Source organism: Lithobates pipiens, unplaced genomic scaffold, assembly GCF_037356315.1.
Source record: "Lithobates pipiens isolate NorthernLeopardFrog02 unplaced genomic scaffold, aLitPip1_a1.2 Scaffold_22, whole genome shotgun sequence".
In the NCBI taxonomy this organism is placed as follows: Eukaryota; Metazoa; Chordata; class Amphibia; order Anura; family Ranidae; genus Lithobates; species Lithobates pipiens.
Genome location: NW_027507784.1, coordinates 123,141,834 through 123,168,461, shown reverse-complemented (window position 1 = coordinate 123,168,461; position 26,628 = coordinate 123,141,834). Strand labels below are relative to the sequence as shown.

Below are 26,628 nucleotides of genomic sequence, written 5' to 3'. Positions count from 1 at the left end.
GAGAGGGGGCGGGACAAGAGCCAACAGATTACATACAGGAGAGACTCCTGTTTTCTCGGTGGCCTCTTTAATACAAAGTCCTGCCTCCTATGATGGACAGAACAGCCGCCCAATGGCTGCGCAGGAGACAGGAATTCCGTTTACAGAGGCAACTGTGTTAACAGGAAATTCTCCTGTATGTACGGCACTCGTCCCGTCCCCTCCCCATCCCTTCCAAGGCAGCCAGCATATATATCTTATGGCCCCCGGCACTCGGGGATTCGTCGGAGGCCACAAAAGATATATGTGTGCAAATTACCAGATGCCTGTTCTAAACTGGAACGCGGGCCGGACTTTGGACACTGTTTTAAATCAAAAGGATGATTTTGGTCTGTTAATGAGATCGGTTTAACCACTTAAAGACCAAACCTTTTTCTGACACTTGGTTACAAGTTTAAAAAAATCTGTATTTTTTGCTAGAAAATTACTTAGAACCTCCAAACATTTTTTTTTTTATTATTTTTTAGCAGAGACCCTAGAGAATAAAATGACAGTCGTTGCAATATTTTATGTCACACTGTATTGGCGCAATGGTCTTTCAAACACAGTTTTTTGGGGGGAAAAAATACACTTCAATGAATAAAGTAAAATAAAAAAATAAAAAATAAAAAAAAACAGTAAAGCTAGCCCAATTTTTTTGTATATGTATGTGAAAGATGACGTTACACTGAGAATCGTGATGTTTATTCGCAGCAAAAAAATTGTGATTCTCTTTTTTTTTTTTTGTGCAGCTCTACCACCTATAGATGTTCTTTAAAGCAGAACTTTACTCTCTCAAATCAACATTGACTAATCTCCATAGACTTCAATGGAAACACCCGAAAAGCACAACATGAGCTTTTTTCAAGCAGTTTTTCAAATGTTTTCAAACAGTAGCTCTCCACCTCTTTTTCGGCAGCACTTCACACCTTTTAGTTTAAAAAGCTCAGTAAAAAAAGACACCTGACAAAAGCTGCAGAAACATGTAATTCTGCGCCCAAAAAATGTCAAAAGCACTTGAAAAAAAGCTTTAAAAAAAAAAAAAAAAGGATTAAAAACGTGACGCTTAGGTGTGAATGAAGCCTCAGTGTTTAGCAGGCTGCAGGCCCATCCTTCTATTACAAGCCCCATGCGTTACCACCATTCGATTTTTCCAAAAGGCTTGGATGACCTACTGTTCTGAGGGATCCAATGTGGGGCAATACCTTTCTTCCACACTTGCACTCAGTGCCTAACCCACAACTTTGGGCTGCTCGGGGACGGACAACCATAAAGCACGTTATAGGGCACAGAACTATTAAAGGATTTCAGGACCTTAAAATATAAAAACACCCTTCCTAACATATGTTCTTTAGACTCCCTACTTAATTGTATAAACTTAAGCCCCCGGACACATGGATCAGTTCCATAAAAAAATAGCCAATATTCAGCCCGTGTGTATGGCAGCAGGACTCACAGAAAGCGGACGTTTGGCCGGCTTCTGTCAGATGAGCATGTGGGAAAAGCAGCAATTGACCGTATTCTGATCAGAGCTCTCAGCCAATGGCTGAGAGCGGCTATCGCAGTGTTCTGGCGGGGGACCGCCCCCCTGCCAGAGCACAACAGCTCAGCGGGGGAGATCGCTGTGCTAACGTCAGATTGTTAGTACAGCGACCTGACTGACTCTTACCTATGAAAGTCAGAATAGCCTGAAAAAAATTCACAAGATCTGGTCTGCTTGGACTGCTTCTCTGAGTCGCTAATGATCGTAGGATTTGTATGGACTGTATATTTTCCCCTCCCACCATCTTTTTCCTTTTTTTTAACCCCCAACCCAGTATAAACCCTACTGTGCTGAAGGGTCTCTTTTGACCTTATACAGCCAAAACCGTGTGCATCTGTAGCAGTGTTTCTGCTCCATACTTAAAGTGATTGAAAAGCCACTATGATAAGATACAATGTGAAAAAGCAATTGAACCTCAATTGCACAAACTCCGCGCCATGTGAGAAAAATAAATAAAATAAAAAATAAAATGAAATAAAACAAAAAAAAAAGGCTGCACCCTCCACCGAGAAACAGCACCACACCACTCATGAAAATCCAAATCCAAACTGCTTACCAGATTTGTTTGACCACTTTAATTAAAAAGTCAAACCGCACCTCTACAGATGGATGCCTCTTCATATGAATGCTGGTAAAAGTAACACAGGATAGTACGTCCTCCTTCACAAATGCAGGCGGTATATATATATATATATATATATATATATATATATATATATATATATATATATATATATATATATATATATATATATATATATATATATATAAAGAGCACAAAAAGATCCATAGCGCAATACTGATTTTAATAAAAAAATATAAAACAAACAGCCAAATGGCTCCTTACATTGTCATGTGCCTGACCCAGCACTGGGGCTGCTCGCCTTCAAAATACACACTCCGATCGGTAAGTGTATCCCTCCCGCAATGGCTGGTGTGACGTACATTCCAGGCCGCCAGACCGACAACCAGATAGCCAGAAATGGCGTCAGAGGCGTGACCAGGTACCACTACTTTATTTAGAGCACCCCTAAATTATTGTCACTATTTAGTAAGATGATACAATCCCTTCTGTTAAATAAGGGCATGTGCCCCACTGCATGTGTTTTATAAAAAAATATGCTGACTTCTACCCTTTTTCAGAGCATCTCCCGGAAAGCTCAACTCTCTGTCTCCTCAACTCTCTTGGGCTGACAAATACAGCGGGAGGGGCCGAGAACTCCCGCTGACATCAGCTGGGAGGAGTGGAGAAGAGGAGAGAGGCGAGGAGTCACGTGTGTCAGGAGACACTCTGAAATAAGATAGAAGTCAGTATATTTTTTACAAAACACATGCAGTGGGGAACATGTCTTTTTTTTTTTTTTTTTTTAAACAGAGGGGATTGTATGATCTGAGCATCTTTTTTTAGCAGCAGGAAGGGGCAGGGGGGCCCTGACACCACTGACAGACAGGGGGGAGAGCTGCAGATGTTGGAAGGCACAAACTGACCACGGTGGCAGGGCTCAGCAGTCATGACAAACCGTGGTCAGTTTAAAGGGGGACGGTGAGGAGCAGAACCAGGCAAGATCAGCCAGGTTTTTTATATGATACCGGGGGCCAAATTGAACAGCACAAGCACTTTTCTTTTTCTAGGGTAAAACTTTAATTGTACTGTACATGTCTCATTTCCTTTCCAAGACATAACGGTGTATTTATGTAGCACTGTGAGATATGTTGCTTCCTGACATGTATCTGCTGTGTGTGTACATCCAACACGCAATTTTTCAATAAACCTTTTCCACTTGATAAAAAGCCAGTAGTTTTGCATTGCATGCACAAAGTGGCTATCTTCAACGACTGGCTGCTGAGCACACAAATATTACAGCTCGGCCTAACTGGTAAACTGTTTGCTTCTATGGGGAGGTGGAGCAGATTAGCAGTGTGGGCATCCCATAAGGACACTATTGCAATCTGTCATTAAGAAAATCACTTCCAGCCTCCAATGCCTTGTGTATACACAAGATCCTTGTCTGGCCTTACAAATATCCCAAAAAACAGTTGTACTCTACACTGGTCAAAGACAAGCAAAGCAAATGTCTCACTGAGAATAATGGGCAGTGTGCCACCAAGACCTGTCCTGATTAGTCTCCACTGACCAAAAGGGTAAAGCATCATACAATGTTAAAGTGGAAAAGGTCTGTGCAATAACCAGCATTTCTATCAATTATTTACTTTGGTCCTGGAAAGCCCTACATGGGCCTATTTTCTGCTCTCACACAATAAAGAGGAAAACCATACAGGTGTTTTTTTAAAACCATCATGCAGGCATGGCTGTAAGGACCTCCACACACAAAAGTTGAGAATGGCAAAAAAAAAAAATCCCACTGTACCAAAATGGGCAGATTAGATGCAAAAAAAAAAAAAAAAAAAAAAAAAAAAAAAAAAAAAACTCAAATTTTTTCTTCACAAATACAATTAGAAATTACAACAGATTAATTCTCTTTTACAGATTGTTAGGAACAGCAAGACTAATCTTCATAAATGACCCCCACTATATACGATGCTGACACAGTATGCAGAAGGGGGATTGTTTTCTAGATATTCAGCTGAACTGGTAGTTGGATTGAAGGCTAATTACATGCTGCTCATTTTCACAGCTTGTGTAGTGGTAATCTTCACACTTCCTGCACACTGGTGCCCACGTATGGTTTTCAAACTGAAGATTCCGCAGCCTGACAAGACCCAGATATTACCAATTAGCATCTAGCACTGTAGCCATATTCATTATTGTACAGCATACAATAACTCATAACCTATAGGGCAGTGGTCATCAACCCTGTCCTCAGGGCCCACTAACAGGCCAGGTTTGCAAGATAACTGAAATACATCACAGGTGATATCATTTGCTGCTCAGTGATTGCAGTATTCTAGTCTGCATCTCCCAAAGGTAATACATAAAACCTGGCCTGTTAGTGGGCCCTGAGGACAGGGTTGATGACCATTGCTATAGGGGATATAAATGATGCTGGTGAAGACCTCCTTTGTAAAATGCAGGCTGCCTGGCGAACACAGTTCACTGTGCCATCCCAAAAATACAAGGTAACGCTCTATCGTGTAATGAAGAAGCCATATCTGAACATGATCCAGAAATGCTGCCATTGTGTCTGGGCCAAAGCTCATTTAAAATGGTCCTTGCAAAGTAGAAAACTGTTCTGTGGTCAGACGAATCGAAATTGTACATGCTATTTGGCAACCATGGGCACTGCATCCACCAGACTAGGAGAGGAGAGGAACCTTCCAGCTTGTTTTCAGCACTCAGTTCAAAAGCATGCATAACCATGGGCTGACTTATAAGTGGGGCCACCCATTCCAACCCATCGTATGGAAATGTCACTTTTTTACTTCCACTGTAAGTCTCCGACTCTCCAGCCCTCCCTCCGTCCATTCAGCCCGTCTTAGCCTCGGCCCCATCTAGACTCCGCCGAGCTAGAAGAGTGTGCCATCATCTAGGACAGGCCCCTACTCCTCCTGAGAATAAAATCCTGGCCTGTATTCTGAAGCATAACAGAGATGCCCCCTGACCACAGGTACGGATGCTTCATGACATGAAGTACCATGGTGGACATCTCGTAAAACCTCAGGTTTCTATTTTACCAAATGCAGCAGGGGGAGAACTCATGTTATTCAGAAAGCCATTTTATCTCCTCTCTACATAAGCCTCCGCGGGGTGCCTGGAGGTGTCTCTGGGATACAAACCTACCAAACAGTCTTTTACTTTTTAACCAGTCACGTCATTTACTCATTACCTGGGGGGACAAGCTATAGATGAAAAAACCTTCACTGATGTTGGCTCTGAGGCCTTGCACGTTATGTGTATCTATTATTTAGAGGCATTCCATGATCTGGCAACAGGTCAACAGCCAGTATTCATTATATCTAGCAATCTTGAGGCTATATTTTCCGATAAAAACTTTTTTCTTGTACAATAATTTTTATTGCAGGAATATCAGCCATATTTTCTAGCATCTAAGACAGCCTTTTACAAAGAAAAAAAAAAAAAGTAAGAGCGGGGGTCATCTTATATGCCAGCCACTCCTGATGATCACTGAATGTGTGGTAATACTGTATATAGTATACAGCGCTGAGCCAATCCCGGCAAGAGATATATTCTATTAATGAATACAGAGCCTGCTCGGATTGGAGTAACAACCTCTGCCAATCTGAGCAGGCTACATACAGTAGCCTGCTCAGATTGGCTTTGACAGTCAGAGGCACAGGCTGATGAATACAGCCTCTGTTAATCTGAGCAGGCTTTGTATTCATTAATAGAATGCATCGCTCACTGTGATTGGCTCAGAGCGGTATACTGAATGTACACTGAGAGACAGTAGGTTATCAAAGCCACTGAACATATTAGTATTACCACACATCCAGCAAGGTTGACAGACTAGTCGGATGGGGGTCATCCTATATGGCAAGTATAGCACATAACCAACGTTTTAAATGGAAAATTTGGGGGCTGTCTTCTACGCCCAGTCGCCGGCAAATACGATAAATTGTAGCATCAAAAAGCTACCTAGTCTGCCCACGCAGGTGCTGTGTCTGGCAGCATAAAGAATACAAAATACACAGTATAAAACAAAAGAGAGAAGGCCTCCCATCCAAACGAGCTCAGAAATTTTAAATGCAACCTACCGGTACATATAGCTTTAGACTAACTCCATAGAGTGCAAAAATAGCCAGGACCCGCATCCTAGTAACCATTTTCCAAATGGTCCCAGGCAGCTATAGTCCGGGATCGTTTAAGCTACCAGTTTGAGCCGACCCACACTTGCAGGAGAGAGTTCAGGGAAGGCATACGTCAACCATTAGCATGTGTTTTTATGAATATTAGACATTTGTTCACGGACCATCATGGCCGTCAAGCGGTCTCTCACTCCCTGGAAAGGTTTGTTTGGGCGATTGTCCTTTTACCAGCTATAAACAAGTAGGCTGCCAATTTCTGCAAATAAGCCTGGGATGGGGCAATGTAGCAAGACAAATTTTGCCTTTTTGGATGCTCAAATGAAACAGGGAATACAGCAAACCAAACATCCGGGACCAAAAGCCCACCAGTCGTGACAGGTCCACCAGGTATGCAAATGTTCCCACGATGGCCACATCCCCGGGTAGAGTTGACAGATCTGTTCAAAATAGTTTTTCTGGAACGAGTAGGAGGAGGTACGCTGAAGTGATGCTAGCCGGTGTTGAAGCTAAAGAAAGCAAAAGAACTGACTGGGGAGTGTCATAGGACTCACAAAAGGCAGACCTCGTCAGTGGAGCTTGTGTGGTCAACAGATGTTGTACACGAGTAAGACACCGGGAGATCCACCACGCAAACACCTGAGGTTGGTCAAGGCCAGGGGTAAATGGGGTTAATAATGGGTAAAAGGGGCAGAAAGAAAGACATTAGGGAGCTCTAATATCACACACTAGACTACGTTGCATAAGATGGCTTAGCTCCGTCGGGCATAATTTCTGTGGAACCCGTAGGAGCACTTGTATGGAGAGAGGAGCGCAATTGGGGAGCTCTAAGAGCACCCAAAGGGGGACATTGAAGGGGTATGAAGTAGAGTCAGTTGGGAGATCTGGGCAGCCAGGTAGCATTTGGAGACATGGGGGACCCCCAAGCCCCCTTGAAGTCTATGTATGAGGAGGGTGGCCTTAGACATTCTAGGGTGCTTGTTAGCCCAGATAAAGCAGAGGATCCTGCTCTGGAGCAGTTTTTCTTTTTTCCCCCATTTCTTTATTTACCATAATGCAATAGTACAGAGACCTCATCACACATTAATATTAACATATATAACAAGGGATACAACAAGAAATCTTATAATACTGTAATAACTGCGGTAAAGTTGGCCAAAGCACACACGTCAACATCTCAACAATAAGCTCAAGAAGGAACTCAAATAGTAAAAGCATAAGTACCCCAGCATAACTTTGCACCCAGGGGTCTCTGCGCCAAATTTTTTTATATCTCTTTTTCTCTCCTTGTGTGTCTGTGCCTTCTTGTGAAATGGATGAAGTAGAATGCCAACTCTGTAAAAGTATACATTATCACATATTTGCAGATAAGTGCCACTTATATCCATTAGCAGTGGCTAGCTCTACCTACGCTGATCTGTACAGTGGGTAACTTTTTGGGTGACACAACACTTCCCTATATTCTGAATGCTGTTCTGTATTTGACATTATATACAACCAGTATAAAGCTCAGTTTATATGCTTGTATGATCTTTCAATGGTTATTTGTACTCAATACGGTTTCTATTTTTTATGAACACATCCTTTGCCGGGAGATACTGTATAATTGCTGGATGTGCTATGACCCCTTCAAAATAAAGAATGTTTAAAAAACAAACACACACACACACACACACCAAAGAGGGGATGCTAAACTGTTATAAACATGGTCCTGTCCCAACTTTTTTGAGACATGCTGCTGCCATCAATTGCAAAATTAACGTTTTTCTTAAAATTGTACATTTTCTCATTATAAACCATTGATATGTTTTCTTTTTTGAAAAAGATTGGTTTATGAGATTTTCTAATCATTGCATTCTGTTTTTACGTAGATTTTATACAGTGCCACAACTGTTTTGGAATTGGGGTTGTAGAAGAGCACACAGCAGGGTGGCTATGCTAGGGTTCCAGGTAGTCGCTGGAAGGCAGTGTATTAACCCTATAGACCAGAACTGGACAAACGTCACCCAGAACTAGGAGCCGCCTTTAAATACCTAGGAGCCAGCACAAACACAACAAAATAGGGAACCAGCATTTCAGTGCCCACCTCCCCACCGTCAAAAGCTCTCAATGACCCGGTCACCAGAGGTTTCTTTTCAGTCTCCACAGCGACCAAGAATTGTCAAGCCCTGCAATAGATTGAAGAGTTCTTGAGAAGCAGTTCTAGCTCTTTTTCAAGGCAAGAGGGCAGAGAGAAAGAAACAAAACCAGCAAGCATGTTACGTGATGCTACCACATTAGATTTCATAACAAAACAACCTGACCTGTGCTTCAATTAAGCCGATGCAGAAATTTGAACATCGTTAAAATTGTTAATACCCCCATTAAATACTCCTGACCACTGCACGGTTTACATTGGAAAACAGTTGCTGGTTACTCAGTACCCATTATGGTAATGAAATTCCTCAAGTTAGGCTGCGAGCAAAAAAGCATATGTAACGGAAGTTTTTATTTACTTTTTTTTTTTTAAATGATATTGCTGAGGTTTGTATGCTTCTGTTAAGACTCTTGCTTGTGACGCAGTAATTAAAGCATATTTTGTGGGTATTAGGACTATGCCAAATGTTACCCAGTACACAGAAAGTAGGCCTCCCAGGAAAAAAAAAATAATAATAATTCAACAGCCCTATTATTGTGGTTGCAGGAGGAAACTGGTGTCTTTCCTCCAACAAGCATTTTCTTTGTAAATCGAGAATGTTGTGATTTGTTCAAAAGGGATATCCCAACCTCCCCCTCTCCCAAATTAAGGGCTGCGGTGTATGACATTGCACAAGGATAATATTCAGGGATTACTGTTAATTCTTGATAACCTTAACAAAATGTTTCATATACTCACCTGACACTTGTCTTGGATTGATCTGGCTACTTGTCTGAGAAAGTGGCTGCTCAAGGGTCACACATCTGCTGTCAACACACAAAAGCATGTGTTTTGGCAGAGCTATTAATTGATTGACAGTAGCCAAGTAACCCCCTAGTCGTGGTGGAGTTCTAGGACCTATAATCAGACCAAACCTGAAGCTGCGGTAGCTTAATATATTAAAACATTTACCAGGCTTATGTCAGGTTGGGAAAGCAGGGGAGATGTAAAAAGGTGTATTTTAGAAAGACTAAGTCTGCTTTCATGAAAATATAACTGAATTAAATATTTCTTTTTAATCATCTGCCTGTAGTTCAGCTTGAATTGCCAAAAGCAAAGCAATGCAAGCGGCTTATTCATTTGCATTGCGCTGCGTTCAGCAGTTAGCTTAAAACACCCACACACATTTACAGTGCTGACTGATCTTTGTATTTTTCCATGGAGTGATGGCTCTTGCATTGAAAGTACCTAAGCCATTTAGGATTTTAGCTATGTTTTGCACTGCTAAAAAACACCTCCCAAATCCTGGTTGTAAGGTTCACTAAAAATAAAATATGAAAAGCAGGGCAAGTAAAAAAAAATACTACATACATTGTAAGCATTACTGAAGCATGGAGTGCCAAACTTGCTGTCAGTTCCTGACCTCCTTCAGAGAAATATGGTAGTCGTAAAATCCTCACAGTAAAAATATTGATTGCTTTGTGTTCTGTTCTTTTCCGAACTCTATTGTGTGTGTTCTGTGACCACATAACTTTTTACAGGTTACGTGTGTGTGCGTGTATATAGATAGATATCTATCTATACACACACACACACACACACATATATATATATATATATATATATATATATATATATATATATATATATATATACACACACACACATATACACACTATATAATATACACACACACACACACTCTGTATAAATTAAAATCTACAATGCAAAACTCGGCTGTCCAAAACATGCTGTATGCACACCCACTGAACAGCCTCCAAACATCTAATAAACACTGCCACACTCCAAGAACTTGCTGGACAACATCCAGAAAAGGTCCAGGGATACATCTGGCGATTGGCCGAAACAAAACGAACGATAACAAATTCCAAATAGAGTTAAATACGTAATTACTGCCTATTGTAAAGCAGTTACTGATTTAAGCTATCTAGCAGATTTCCTCAGGTCATTTCCTGCAAAAAACAGTTTCCACTGCAAGCTGTTACCATGGGAGACCATCAAACACAAGAACAGAAAATAGTATTTGCCTACACCATGTAATAAGTATTGGAACTGCCAGGATGAACTAATTAAAGCAGACCAACAACACATGGCTCCATCATGGCAACTTGGTTCGCAATCATCATTCTTCGCTTTCAATACATTTTTATTGAAAAGTTTTAAAGACTACAACGTACAACTGCAGTCAGATGTACAGATAGAAGCTTGATATCGATAACTTACAAGTCACAGGCAGTCAGTCGTATATCAAATAGAAAAGCAGTCAATTTTTTTTTTTTTATGAAAAAAAGACCTTTAGCTCATTCACAGAAATATTAATTTGAAGAAATATTATGTAATGCCAAAAGGCCACTCTATGCAGCAGTACAAGCAGAGACACTCGAGAAGCCAGGAGTGACTGACCCTGGCATTATAGCAAGAATGTAATCCTTGAGCTAAATAAAATAGTTTGGCAATCACATGGCAACAAAGCAAAAGGAGCATTAGAAATGACTGGATACACACACTACACAGGCAATTTCACAATCCTAAAAAGCAGATGAAAAACTGTCAGCAAAGGAAAAGAAAAATGAGTTGCAAAGGACAGTAACTTGCAACTAAAAGGGGCAAAACAAGACTGAATATAGAGATGGGAAGTTTGAACAAAATTATCTTCAGATTCTGCAGCTTTAAAACTCTTAACAACCTCTGGCCTACATTCAGCTGGGTTGAAGTCTGGCTCTGTGTTTATGTTTCATCCAGACAGCCAGCGGTTGATGACGATCTATTGACGCAAGAGCTACTCCACACTGCATGCCTGAAATTAATCAGGAGGGAGGAATTCTTTTCAAGCAGCTACTGGAGGCCTGCGAACCAAGCAGGGGTTTTGAACTGAAGTATAAGCATCAACAGTAGGCACTGCTCCTAGCTTGTCTACACCATGGTGCAGGCTGCAGCTCTTTACACCTTGAGAAGTAGCTGGGAGTTGATACAAGGTAAATCCACAACAGCAATTGTATTCACTTAGAAACAATGTGTACATGTTCACAAACACCAGACTAAAAGCCTGAACATGAGTTTTATCCAGTTACCAATGTTGCAAAGAATAAGAAATTCACACATTTTTTGGCGTATGACATATTTATTACCCTAAATACATATTTTAAACAGGAGAAACAAAATCAGGAAAAGAAAGCACATAATTAGGAAAGCAATGTGCCTAATGACATCCTAATTATGTCATCCTCTCTTATTTATTATTTTTCAGCCCAGAAGAATGTGTGATTATCTCTGCCGGGGGTCTCAAACTGGCGCCCCTCCAGCTGTTGCAAAACGACAAACCCCATGAGGCATTGCAAGGCTGACAGTTACAAGCATGACTCCCACAGGCAGAGGCATGATGGGACTTGTAGTATTGCGAGAGAGCTGCCAGTTTGAGACCCCTGCTTCTAAACCTTGTAAGCACTACCCAGAAGGGGGCTCCACTTCCCACAGTCATCAGGTTTTTCTAGAACCAGAAACTGTGATTCCAAATTTTGCAAATAGAGCTACAAAATAAAATCTGGTACAATGGCTAATCATAAAAGAGTGATCTAACTTCAGTTTGCCATGTATTGCAAACCGTGTAGGGGGTAGCTTCTGATGTTGAAGACAAGAAAGCTGCAGGCATTTGGGAATTTTTTTAGGTTGGGAAAAAAAACCTGACATGAGACAAAAATGTGTTGGCAGTGACTACAGACCGCTTCTTCTGCAAAAAGGCGCTTGCCTGGCTGTCATGATGATCTGGCTTCAATATTTTAAGTCACTGGCCTAGAACAAGAAGAGAGAAGGATTTCCGATATATTTTTTTTTAAACCTTTTTGCTGCAGGTCTGTAATTCAAATCATGACGCTAGACCACAACTTTTATTTTCAGAAGATCGCCAGTAATGGTGGAACCCATATTTTCTCATGTCATATGAGACACAAAAAAAAAAAAAAAAAAGTGAAAAAAAGTGTTCCCATTCTAAGCACAAGGTCATATGCATGGGAACATTACCAGCAGATTAGTTCTAAAGTAGACTTGCCCAATACTTTAAAGACTAAAGAATTAAAGGGTCATTTTTTTTTTAGGCCAGATTAAAAAGGGAGATTTACAACCCATCAGTTTTTGTCATGTTTGTCCCATTAAGAGATTTGCCTTCACTCACTGTCCCATAGCCAGTGAGAATCCTTGGTTGTCATCTGGGTCACAAAATCTAGTGTCGGTGTCACCACTGTAACCAAACCTTTAAAAAAGTGTTTCCTTTAGTTACACTGTACTGTAATTAAAATAGAATTCCTGCCTAACACTGTTTTCAGCTCCAGTCTGGTCATATGATCCCGTGCGTCCACTTGCAGCGGCTGTAGGGTACAGGAGAAAGAGCACTTGAATCTGGGAAATCCTGAAGTGGCAAATTCACTTGCAATCTCCCATGACCCAGCTCTTTTTGTCATTCCCTCTTCTCCCCTGCAGCCCCCGCTGACTGACTGAAAATAGGAAAGGATAACAAAAAAAAATGTACACAGTTTAGGCAGCATAGGTAGCAGATTGGGATGAGGGGACATTTTTACTAGTTTGTGTTAGGCAGAAATTCTACTTCAAAGCTTCTATATTGCAGCTTTCCAGTCCATGGATAGAGTGGCTGTGTTAGTTTTCTTTTTTTAAACACTTTCTTGCTATATTGTCACCTGGTGATGCTTCTACTAACAAACTCCCAGCCCTAGGATGACAATACTCATCCTTACTGTATAAGGCCAATAAAAAAAAAAAAAAAAAAGAAGAAGAATGACTACTGAGCATCACCCCTCTCCTATTCTCAATAAGAGAAATCTGTGGCTCTACGGCACTCAAAAGATAGCAGAGAATAATGTAACTGATAAGCACAGTAAGAGCCGGTTCACACTGCGGGCGATGCGAGGCGACACGACTCGCCTCGCTCTCGCAAGTCGCCCCCGTTCTGTACAATGGAACCGTTCTGAGAGGAGCGACTCGAGTCGCTCCGACTCAGAAAAAAGGTTCCTGTACTACTTCTGGGCGACCTCGGGGCGACTTGCATTGACTTCTATACAGAAGTCATCTGCAAGTTGCCGCTGAGGTCGCGGCAGGTCGCGGCGAGGCAAGTCAGTGTCGCCTCGCCTCGCCTGCGGTGTGAACCGGCCCTAAGAGAAAGCACAAGAAGTTCTTAGTCCACAAGATCGATCAAATGTTTTGTTTTGTTTTTTGTTAACTTTTCAGACATAACAAAACGCTTTAACGTATTTTGTTAAGGCATTTATAAGACTATGCCAGCCCCTCTATTAGGCCTCATGTACAATGCTGCTGCTAAACTGCCATTAAGAGGCAGTTGGACACTTTTTTCAACTGCCTCTGAACTCATTCAATGTTATCGCATTTGGGCATTTTTTTCAACTGCTCCTGAACTCTATTCTGTTATCTTATCAGTACATGTACACAGGGTCGTCTATGGTCGTTTATAGGTAGTTGAGTTTAGAGGCATTTAAAGCTCCAAACGCTTCTAAGCGTGGTAACTCGGGTTTAGCCGCATTTTGTTTACATGCGTTTTTTTTTTAAACGCTTCTAAGCTCAAACGCAGTTAAACACTGCATGTAAACGCAGCAAAACTGACGTTTTAAAACGTGGGTTACCATCAGTCAAGTTAAATCGTTCAGAAGAGGTCGTAAAAACGTTCCGTGTACATGAAGTCTTAGAAGTTGTTTTGAAAAATTAGTGTTCCAAATACCGAATTTCAGCTGTCTTCAAGCCAGTCACGTGACTCGCTGCCACTTTACAGCTCTGATGGATGTCTTCTGCCGGAGGAGCCATGATCTCCTTCTGATGCCAGGTGGGGAGAGATCACATGGTCGCTCGTCTCCTCCGCAGAATCCATCGGAGCTGTAAAGCGGGCGCGAGTCACATGACCACCCGAAGACAGAGGGAGATGACGGCAGGAAGGACGGGGTGAGGGGGGAAGAGAAGAGAGCTGAGAGCAGGGCAGCGTATGACGGAGGGACGCACTCTGATCACGGTGGTTGTGTTTGTTGGCAAGGTGCACTGGGGTGCCAATCAGACTGTTACCACACATTACTGCAACACAACTTTGAATACGATTTCAAAATGATTGCTGTTTTGAGGGAAAAACACAAATATAGAATTGTACCATATGTTGTTCACCTGGGGACAAATCAAGCTGTCAAGTGCCAAAATGACCAGTACAAAATGGGAGCAGAGGATTTAGGCGTTTCAAACAAATGTCAATCAATAGGAGCAGTCATATATGTTTGTATACAAGCAAGCAAAACCATTAAAGGTTAAAGGCTACAAAAAATACAACGCATAAACCTTTCAAACACACCCCTCTAAACTACCAAAACGTCAATGCAAGGCTGTATTTTATTCAGTTCATGTCGCACAAAGAAACACCTGGTGTGATTTCAGAAACATTAAGCTGTTTTTATAAGGTATTGTGCTGGTGAGGAGTAAAATACCCGCTGACACTTGAAAGGAAAGGGGAAGGAGGGATTTGACGCAAGTGAATGTGAAGAGAGTGAGATGGAGGAGGGAGAACTATTAATATAAACGTTGTGAATTAGCTCATCCCACGCTGCTCGTGAAGCTGTTACATCATAATGACATCTTATCACGCTTAGCACCTACAGTATGCGAAGAACAACGCAAATGCAAGGTGGAGGAGGGTTGCGCTGCTATTAAGCTTCCCTCTACTGAATGAGATATGAAGAAAAGAATGAGCCTGATCTGCATATAGTTCCAGTTCTGGCACCACTGCACATCTTAACCAACAGGCATCCGCAGTTATACAGGGAAATGGAAAGTGATTGTTTGATATATATGTTGTATACATAAAAGAGTGACCTTTTAAACACAATGTACAAAGCATACTGATTTTTCAATGAATATAATTATTCATTCACTACTACTGGGCATAGCAGAACAATCTTGCATTTGCAAAGACTGGTATCTAGATATTAAAGAAAAATTACAGTCTAAAAAATAAAAACTTTTATATTGTTTCTAAGGGTGCACTTACAAATGGGTACAGTTGAACTTAAGAGTTCGACTGTCCCCACTCCCTCACTGGGCTATAAGCTAGTGTTCTCGGGAACACCAACATCATCATCTCTGCCAACCAGACCACAGAGATCCCTGCTTCTGTGCTCGGTCAAGTGAACAGTACCAGACCTTGGTGGAGAAACCCTTGTTGGCAAGAACAGAGGCAAGACGTTTCTTGTAGTTGTAGTCTCAGCAGGGATTTTGGTCCACTCTTTACAGATCTTCTCTAAATCTTTAAAGAGGCGTGCCACCTGAAAAAATATTAAAAGTCAGCAGCTTCAAATACTGCAGCTGCTGACTTTTAATAAATGGAAACTTACCTGTTCCAGGGTCCAGCGATGTCAGCAGCAGGTGACGAGCAATCGCTCGTCTCTCAGCTGCCCCCGCCGCCATCCTCAGTCAGGGAATTGGGAAGTAAAGCGCTGCGGCTAGCTATTCCCAGAAGCGGTTGCAGATACCAGTATTATAAAAAGGTATCTGCACCCCACTCCTCCCCGAAAGGTGCCAATTGTGGCAACGGAGGGGGGGGGGGGGGTTCAATGAGCGGAACTTCCACTTGGAGGGTGGAATTCCACTTTAAGGTTTCTTGGCTGTCGCTTGGAAACTCAAAGTTTTAGCTCCCTCCATACATTTTCTATAGGATTATGGTCTGGAGATTGGCTAGGCTACTCCATGACCTTAATGTGCTTCTTCTTGAGACACTCCTTTGTTGCCTTGGCGGTATGTTTTGGACCATTGTCATGCTGGAAGACCCATCCACGACCCATCTTTAGTGTTCTGGTTGAGGGAAGAAGGTTCTCATCCAAGATTTTACAATACATGGCCCCATCCATTGACCCTTCAATGCAGCAAAGTCAGCCTGTACCTTTAGAAGAGAAACAGCCCCAAAGCATAAGGTTTCCACCTCCATGTTTAACTGTAGGGATGGTGTTCTTGGGGTCAGTTAGAATTTCTTTCTTGTACATCACAGGACACAGAGACTCAGTAATTACTGGTGGGTTATAGGGTATCACTAGGTGATTGGACACTGGCACACCCTAGACAGGAAGTTTAATCCCCCATATAACCCCTCCCCCTACTGAAGGTACCTCAGTTTTTTCACCAGTGTCTTAGGTATTGGTCACAAGTAAAGATGTGCTGAGCTCCGCTGGAATATCCTTACTGGGGCCAGCTATGCGCCGGATGCATTCAAAGTGTCTTTTCCAGACTGAATTGGAGGGTACCCGGGCCTCATGTCCAAAGAAACTAGGTTTTACCTGTAACAATTCTCTTTTTAGAGCTGGACCCTGGGATCCAGTATTTTGTTTTTTTCAGCCATATTCCTGGCAGGGTGCTTTACAGGCCCAGAACTGTGGATCCCCCTATGCAAGGGGGCCCCAGTCTCTGAAGGTTTTTTTCCTAATGGAGCCCACCGTGAGAGGTGAAGATTGGGTCTGTTATTCAGACCCTGCAGCTGGATAAGGTAAGGGAGACTCCTCAAGAATTTTTCTAATTCTAGTAGGTTTTCTCCTTTTAAGTAAATGTATGCTATGCCTATAGTCGCCACCGGGGGGCTGCCAAGAGCATATAACTTTTCATGTCTGATCTGTCTTCTGGGTGTCCACGCTCTATGCTCCTCCAGCCATGCTCCAGGAAGAATGAAGGAAAGGGGTTTTTTTCCTTCTGGGATTCTCCCTCCACGGATTAGGGGGCTGAGACAGGCCTGGGCAGAGAGCGTTAATATACCCCACCACCCGCCTTGTCCACCGCCGCCATTACAGCAGCTTCACATCCACCAGCCCTTTCCTTTCCTCTGTCCCAGCCTCCCCTCCATGCTTACCAGCAGGGTTAGAGCCTCTGCTCTCGCGGGAAACGTTTGTTTTTAAAAACGAGAGGGGGCGGAGCAATAGGCTACACAGGCTTTAGAGTGCACTCTTTTTCAGATGCACACAGCCTATGGAGGGACACAGAGCTGACAGACGCATGTGAGTGTGGGAGACACAGGCATTCCCAGGCAGCATTTACTTAGGCACCAGACTGAGTCTTAAGTAGCAGCGGCAGTTGCTGAACTATAGGGGTCAGCATTTTTTGTGGGACCTCTACCTTTTGTTGCTTTGCACTATGGGTAAGAGAGGTACAAGTACCCCGAAGAATAGGGGCTCTAAGGGGCCCCCCTTCAGGCTCTGAGGACCCCCCTGCAGGACCCGGGGAGGCTGACCAAGGAGAGCAGTTGGGGTCAGGGGCTGCAGCTGCTTCTGGCACGTCAGCCCCTGTGTACATTACACAGGAGGTGTTTTCCTCAACCATAAACTGTTTAGAGGAAAGATTAGTGGCCTTAATTGCATCTTCACTCAGTGGAAGAAAACACACTAGGCCCCCCTCTGTAACCCAGGACCCTCCGAGTGAGGAACTCTGGGATAAAAGGAGAGGAATCCCCCTCAGAGGATCGGGAGGAAACTGATGATTCCACTTCTGAGGAATCTAGTGGAGAAGGGCCCTCTTCAGCGTCTCAGGATGAGAAAATGTTGGTACAAATTCTTGCTGGATTGGTCCGTTCCACATTTAAGTTACCCATACCCGAGCCAGTTAAAGAACCCACTTCTTCTCTGGGTTCACTGAAACCTCCTCAAACTGCACATGCTTTTCCTGTCCATGGTTTGCTGGAAAGGCTTATCTATTCCGAGTGGGATCACCCAGATAAACACTTTTTTTCCTCCCAAAAAGTTTTCTGCACTTTATCCTATGGAGGAAAAATTTACTAAGATGTGGGGTATACCGGCAGTTGACGCCGCCATTTCCTCCGTAGACAAAAGCCTGACTTGTCCTGTTGAAAACGCTCAGATGCTTAGGGATCCACCTGATAAGAAAATGGAATGCCTATTAAAAAATGTTTTCTCCTTGGCAGGTTCAGTAGCACAACCTGCAGTGGCAGCAACTGGATTTCCAGCGGCTCTGTGTTTTGCTGTTGATGATATCAGAGATTCTATCCTTCAGACCTCTCGCCTTATGCTTGGATTGGTACACATGCATAGAATCTTGTGGCTGAAAAATTGGTCAGCCCAATCACCATGTAAGAAACTTCTGGCGGGATTTCCCTTTCGTGGTGCAAAACTGGAGAGGACAATTATATCCAAAGGATCTTTAGTGGGAAAAGCACCCTTTTACCAGTCAAGAAAAGGAGTAAACGTTCCTCCTTTAAAACGGGCACTTTCTCCAGTGCCAGGGTCATCAGCCTCCAGGCAGTCACAACGGGACAAAAGAAGTCCTGGGGGGAGAAGGTCTTCAAGACAAAACGCTAAGACCTCCTTATGAAGGGGCACCCCTGCTTACTCGAGTGGGGGGAAGGCTACTAAAGTTCTCAGGGCTCTGGCAGGAGGAATTTCAGGACAAATGGGTGGTCTCCACAATAACTCTAGGTTACAAACTAGAATTCCGAGAATTCCCTTCTCCTCGTTTCCTCAGATCAAATGTACCCAGAGACCCAGAGAAAAATAAGTCTCTCCTTCTAGCGTTGGAGCGACTATTGTTGCAAAAATTTATCATGGTAGTTCCCATGCAAAAGCAGGGAATGGGGTTTTATTCAAACCTTTTCACGGTACCGAAGCCAAACAGATATCAGACCCATTCTAGATCTCAAAGATCTAAACCGATTTCTAGAGATGCAGTCCTTTCGCATGGAATCGATCAGATCGGTAGTCTCCATCCTACAAGGAGGAGAATTTCATCAATAGACATCAAGGATGCGTACCTGCGTGTACCCATTTTCCCTGCTCATCAAAAATCCCTGCGTATCGAAGTAGAAAAACGCCACTTTCAGTTCGTAGCTCTGCCTTTCTGGCTAGCTACTGCACCTCGGGTGTTTACAAAGATATTGGCCCCTCCTCTGGCCAGATTAAGGGCCCAAGGTATAACGATAATAGCATACCTAGACGACTTGCTCTTGATAGACCGATCGGTAGGCCGCCTGGACCAAAATTTGGTCACCACAATCAACTACCTGGAATGTGTAGGTTGGGTCCTCAACTTAGAGAAGTCTTCTTTAAAACCAGTAAGAAGACTAGAGTATTTGGGTCTGGTCATAGATACGGCTCAGCAGAGGGTATTCCTACCCCAAGAAAAGATCAGTGCTATAAGAGAACTGATTCAGGTAGTCAGGGCAAAGAAGGGTCCTTCTATTCGTCTTTGTATGACGTTGTTGGGGAAGATGGTGGCTTCATTCAAAGCAGTTCCCTATGCTTAGTCTCATTCAAGGCTACTGCAAAACAGTATCCTATCGGCCTGGAACAAGGAGGTTCAGGCGTTAGATTTTCCGATGCATCTGTCCCCTACAATGCGTCTGAGCCTCAGCTGGTGGTTGATACCCGGAAAACTGCAGAAAGGAAAATCCTTTTTACTAGTTACTTGGACAGTGGTAACAACAGATGCCAGTCTTTCGGGTTGGGGGGCAGTCCTGGAACAGTCGACTGTCCAAGGGAGATGGTCCAGGACCAAGCGGGCCTTACCCATCAACATTCTGGAGATCCGTGCAGCGTATCTAGCCCTAAAAGCCTGGACACTAAGGTTGCAGGGTTGCCCTGTCAGAATCCAGTCTGACAATGCCACAGCAGTGGCTTATATCAATCACCAAGGGGGCACCAAGAGTCGTGCAGCTCAGGAAGAAGTAAACCAGATCTTAATCTGGGCAGAAACACGTGTGCCATGCATATCGGCAGTCTTCATTCCAGGGGTAGAGAACTGGCAGGCGGACTACTTGAGCCGCCAGCAGTTAGTCCCAGGGGAATGGTCTCTCCACCCCGACGTCTTTTTGGCCATATGCAGGGGGGTTCAGGATGTAGATCTCTTTGCATCCAGGTTCAACAAGGTTGACAACTTTGTGTCAAGAATGAGGGATCCTCTTGCATGCTGGACAGATGTGTTGGTTACTCCATGGCATCAGTTTTCTCCGATTTATGCGTTCCCTCCTATTCTGCTACTGCCAAGACTGCTTTGCAGGATCAGGCAGGAAAAGTCTGTGCTTCTGGTGGCCCCAGCATGGTCCAGAAGAGCTTGGTATGCAGAAATGGTGAAGAGAAATGGTAGTAGGCTCTCCTTGGACCCTACCGTCCAGACCTGCTATCCCAGGGACCGGTATTCCATCCTACCTTACAAGCGCTAAATTTAACGGTTTGGCTACTGAAATCCACATTCTGAAGAATTGTGGGCTTTCGGGCCCTATGATATCTACCTTGATTAATGTAAGTAAGCCAGCTTCCAGAATGATTCATCATAAAGTCTGGAAAGCATAGGTCTCCTGGTGTGAATCCAGGGGTTGGCACCCCAAAGGATATGTCATAGGCAGAATCCTCGAATTTCTACAAAATGGGTTAGAGATGAAACTGGCCTCGAGTACCATCAAGGGCCAAGTCTCTGCCTTATCGGTTCCGTTTCAACCTCCACTTGCTTCACATTCTTTGGTCCGAAGCTTTATACAAAGGGGTAACACGCCTTAATCCTCCAGTTAGGGTGCCTCTGAACCCTTGGGATTTGAATTTGGTTCTGTCAGCTTTACAGAAGCAGCCTTTTGAACCGATACATCAGATTCCCTTAGTTCTGTTGACAAGGAAATTAATTTTTCTGGTGGCCATTTCTTCTGCCAGAAGAGTATCAGAATTAGCGTCCCTCTCTTGTAAAGAACCGTATCTGATAATGCACAGGGATAGAGTGCTGTTACACCCTCATCCTAGTTTTCTACCGAAGGTGGTCTCAGGTTTTCATCTAAACCAAGATATTGTTCTGCCTTCCCTTTTTCCAAATCCCTGTTCTACGGAAGAGAAGTCACTACATTCTTTTGGATGTAGTGAGAGCAGTCAAAACCTGGAAGCGACGGCTCAGGTTCGCAAAACGGATGTTTTGCTCGTATTACCAAAGGGTCCTAAGAGGACAGGCATCATCAAAATCTACCATTGCTAAATGGATTCAACAAGTAATTGTTCAAGCTTATGGTTTGAAAGGCAAAAGATCCCGCCTTTTCAGATCAAGGCGCACTCCATTAGGGCTATTAGTGCTTTGTGGCTCAAATCTGCCGCAACCTGGTCATCAATCTATTCATTCACCAAAATTTTATCAGGTGGATGTGAGAAGGCATGAGGACATCGCCTTTGGGCGTAGTGTGCTGCAGGCAGTGGTACAGGGTCCTCAGGTCTGAAGTACACCCTATGTTGTGTGGTTCCCCTTCCCTCAGATAGCATTGCTCTGGGACATCCCACCAGTAATTACTGAGCCTCTGTGTCCCGTGATGTACAAGAAAGAAAATAGGATTTTTATAACAGCTTACCTGTAAAATCCTTTTCTTTTGAGGTACATCACGGGACACAGAGGTCCCTCCCCTCTTCTAATACACTTATATTGCTTTGCTACAAAACTGAGGTACCTCCAGTGGGGGGAGGGGTTATATGGGGGATTGAACTTCCTGTCTAGGGTGTGCCAGTGTCCAATCACCTAGTGATAACCTATAACCCACCAGTAATTACTGAGTCTCTGTGTCCCGTGATGTACCTCAAAAGAAAATGATTTTACAGGTAAGCTGTTATAAAAATCCTATTTTTTCTTCCTCCAAACACATTGAGTCAGGTTAAAGCCAAAGAGCTCAATTTTGTTCTCACCTGAACACAGGCCTTTCTCCCAATCCTTCTCTGAATCATTTAGATGTTCATTGTCAAACTGAAGACGGGCCTGTATGTGTGCCTTTTTGAGGAGGGAGGCATTATCGATAGTTTGGGGACTGTGGTCTCAACTGCCTTGAGAACATTCACAAGCTCCTCTTGTTTATGGGCTGATTTCTCACTTTTTTAAATGATCATCCTTGCACTATGAGGCAAAATCTTACATGGAGCTCCAGCCCGAGGGCCATTGACGATTATTTTGTATTTCTTCCATTTGCAAATAAGCGCTCCAACAGCTGCCTCCTCACCAAGCTTCTTGCTGATGGTCTTGTAGCCCATTGCAGCCTTGTGCAGGACTACAATCTTGTCCCTGAAGACCTTTGACAGCTCTTTGGTCTTGCTCGTAATGGTGAGGTTTTAATGGAAGAAAAATTCTGTGGACAGGTGTATTTTATACACGAGTGGTTGTAAGGAACACCTTCTTAAAATTGACAAAACTAATCTGTAGCCAGTCTGTGGGAGCAAGAATTTGTTGGTTGATGGGGTACTAAATACTTATTTTACTTGCTGAACTGCAACTCAATGTATAACATTTGTATTGTGTTTTTTCTGGCTTTTTGGTTAATATTCTGTCTCTATCTTTTAAAATACGGCTAAGTGGGGAAACTTACAAAATCTGCAAGGGATCAATTTTCACCCCTGTATGCGTCTATGAATCTATGTAGAATGTGCAGAATAACATGCCATTTGTGCCTGTCCAGATTTAAAGTGAACTTGTAGAGATAGAGAAATCAGGAGCCATCATTACTGACCATTTTTAAAGTTACAGGCTGATCATGGCTTTATTACCTAGTGAATTACTTAGCAGGAAATAAACCTTGTGAAAAAAGAAAAACATATGCTTTTGCATTTAAGAAAAATGTTGGTTCCCATTTTTTAATACAGTGTAAGAACCTGCTGCTGTTTGATAGAAAATTACACCTCCATTCCACTTACTTCCTATGTGCCAAGTGGCAAAGTCTGCCTGCTCCAATTACACGATTAGCAATGATGCAGTAATAGGAGAAACTGATGAGGGCCATTGCCTGTTCATGGTACTGGCTAGATTCATCTGAGAAGAGCTCCTATTGTTGCTCTGCAAAAACTCCATCCCTACACCGCTACTCACCAACAAAATGCCCTCTCCATCATGGACATGAAAATGGTTCACTACTATGCAGTGGGAAATGGGACACACTGGAACTCTGTGACCTAGACTATGAGACTGCAAGGCAGATATCACAGACATTTTACCCAGAAGCATCAGAGAACATTGACAAAGGGCAGACTGGTTAAGAAACTGCTGGCCTATAATGACCATGCCAGTATGTTACTTGCCCTGAAATGCAAACTGAGGAAGAGCCAACAGCCATGTGCAAACACTGTCCTGCATACTAGCCAGAATGACAATTACCAGAAGCCAGTTGGCAAATGACAATGTCCCATCAAATCCCCAGGAAAGTCATAATAACATCAGAATTAGAGGCCTGCTTCAATCATTAAGAAATGAAGACCCACAGATGTAGCCACTGTTTTTGGGGAAACCCTTTCCCTTTTACATCAACCAGGCCCACATAGCCTTCTGCCCATGTGTTTTAGCTACAGATACCCTGTGGGATGTAATTTGCCACTTCCACTTTTTAACAAAAGAAGCTGTTGTGCGCAACATTTGACTTTGACAATGCCCCACTCTTCATATACCCAAACCTAGTCAGAGTGACCTACAATAGAGGATCATGCTGCACTTGTTTTTTAAATAAATAAACTCCATACAGCAAGCATCCCATATAGTTAGGGATTCCCTTCATACCCAATAGCTCAGCAAGATGGCCGCACCTCCATACTTCACTTTCCAGAGGACCGTATGGCTGTCTAGGCCAATCTCAACTGGAGTTACCAGGTTGGCAAGAAAACATACTCACCTTTTCTACACAGAGTGAAAATGGCAGAAAAAGGTAAAAATTAGGCAATATCCTCCTTACTCTACATAGTAAAATGGGGTGAGGTCAATCTTGTTTATTTTACCTTCTCCCTCTTGTAGAACTGGCTTATTCTGCAAAATGCCATATTGTGAACGTCTGACTGCACCCTACACCTTTGGGGAAAGCTACACATCTGACTTGCAGCAATTCTAATAGGCCCTACAGTCACCACTTTTCACATTATAGAAATGGAATAAAAATAAAGAGGGCGCATCAGCCATGTGCATTATCCTTGGGTAATATTTATTAGAAAGATAAGAAGAAAACTACTCACAAACAGTAGTAAAGATTCTTGCCATATGAGTAGTCAACAAAAAAACTCACAAGAGTCACTGCCAGTTGATGCGTTTCGAGGGACTCAGGGCTCAGCAGTCGAAACGCGTCATCTGGCAGTGACTCTTGTGAGTTTTTTTGTGATGCTTTTGAGAAGTCTCATTCATCTGTGACCGGATGCTGCTACTTGTTGACACTCATATGGCAAGAATCTTCACTACTGTTTGTGAGTAGTTTTCTTCTTATCTTTCTAATAAATATTACCCAAGGATAAAGCCAGGGGCGGGCTGGGCTGGGGGGCAGAGTGGCAATTTCCCCCCAGGCTGCTCTGATTCCCTGTAAAAGGGCCGCTATGCGGCCACCTCAGAAATGCGCATGTGCAGTTTCTGGACCTGGCCAAGTACTACTGCTTGGGCAGCTCCAGCGGGGGGGGCGGTGAACAGGACTGGATCCTGAACTAGCAGCCAAATTGCAGCAATCCCTCCATGATCTCCATCCCATGCTGCGGCTGCGATATGTCCTGTGGCAGGGATGTTGGCTTCACCTGTCACAGGGCTGAGAGTGTGTGTGTGTTCCGTCTTGCAGAGTACACAGTACAGCCCTCCTCTAGTCTACACTAATGAGAGAACGATCAGCTCTGCCTCTTCCCGCCCCTCTCTTCCTGTGCCCGCCCCTCTCTTCCTGTGCCCGCCCACACTCAATGCAGCCGTGTGCTGTGTAAAGGGGATATGCGGGCGGGAAACTTTAAAGTCGGCAGCCACAAAGTCCCATCCTAAACATGAAGACACTGACTGAGCCAGTGAGCCTCCTGCTGGGACTGTGCAAGTGAGTGAGCTGTGACCAGACTCTCCCCTCCTCCCTCTCTTCTATCCTACTCTGTCTCTTACTCACTCAGCCTTATCATTTAACCTCTTGCCTGCAAGGCACTTTCACCCCCTTCCTACCCAGGACAATTCACAGCTTTCAATGCTCTCACGTTAAGCCTAGGTTCACACTGCTGCGGTGACGAGAATCGGATGCGATTCGCACCGCACTGCAGTGCAAATCACATCCGATCTCTGTGCGATGCGAGTTTAGCCATACAGATAGTATGGCTGAATTCGCATCGCACGCGGCCCAAACTCGCACAGGACCCTTTTTTTGGTCCGCAGCAGAATCGGATCGCATGGGTGTTCACACCATGCGATCCGATTCCTGCCCGAGTTTGCAGATCGCACTGCGATATGCGAACTGATCTGGGGGTGTCATTAACTTCACTGACACTCCCAGCAGTTCGCATAGGGCAGTGTGAACTGCCTCCAGGAGGTATGCGATGCGGGAACCCGCAGTATATTCGCAGCGTTCCCGCATCGCTGCAATGTGAACCCAGCCTAAACCCAGGTTCTCATTGGAGTGATTTGGCATGCAATCGGCGCAACGATTCCACTTGCAGTGTCAAACCGATTCCCAAAAGTAGTTTCTGTACTACTTTTGGCAACTTCGGAATGCGATTTCAATAGACATTTGTATAGGAACACGCACAGATGTCTCTGAAATCGCACCCCAAAGTCGGGATTGACATGCGAATATGAAATCGCTCAATAGTTCATCTGTACTCACTTGATTTATTTCCCGATGTTAGTGTGAACCTGGGCTCTGAATGATAATAGCGCTGTCAAGGAACATTGTACCCATATTACATTGTTGTCCTTTTTTCACACAAATGGAGTTTTCGTTTTGGTGGTATTTAATCACCACAGGGGGGGGGGGGGGGGTTTATTTTTTGCTAAAATATGAAAAAAGCCGAATAAAAAAAAAAAAATGTAAATACATTGTCTTGAAAAGTATTCATACCCCTTGACATTCCCCACATGCTGTCATGTTACAACCAAAAATTTAAATGTATTTTATTGATGATTTTATGTGATAGACCAACACAAAGAGTCACATAATTGTGAAGTGGAAGGAAAATCATAAATTATACAAATAAATATGTGAAAAGTGTGGGGGAGGGGCATTTGTATTCAGCCCCCTTTACTCTGATACCCCTAACTAAAATCTAGTGGAACCAATTGCCTTCAGAAGTCACCTAATTAATAAATAGAGTCCACCTGTGTGTAATGTAATCTCAGTATAAATACAGCTGTTCTGTGAAGCCCTCAGAGGTTTGTTGGAGAACCTTAGTGAACAAACACAAGCATCATGAAGGCCAAGGAACACACCAGACAGGTCAGGGATAAAGTTGTG

At 43.4% G+C, this 26,628-nt stretch overlaps 1 protein-coding gene across 2 annotated transcripts in view; it reads right to left on the bottom strand.

Annotated features, from left to right (window-relative positions):
• The window catches only part of HDAC4 (histone deacetylase 4), a 406,345-nt gene that overhangs the window by 263,889 nt on the left and 115,828 nt on the right, over nt 1-26,628 (bottom strand). The window lies entirely within an intron of this gene.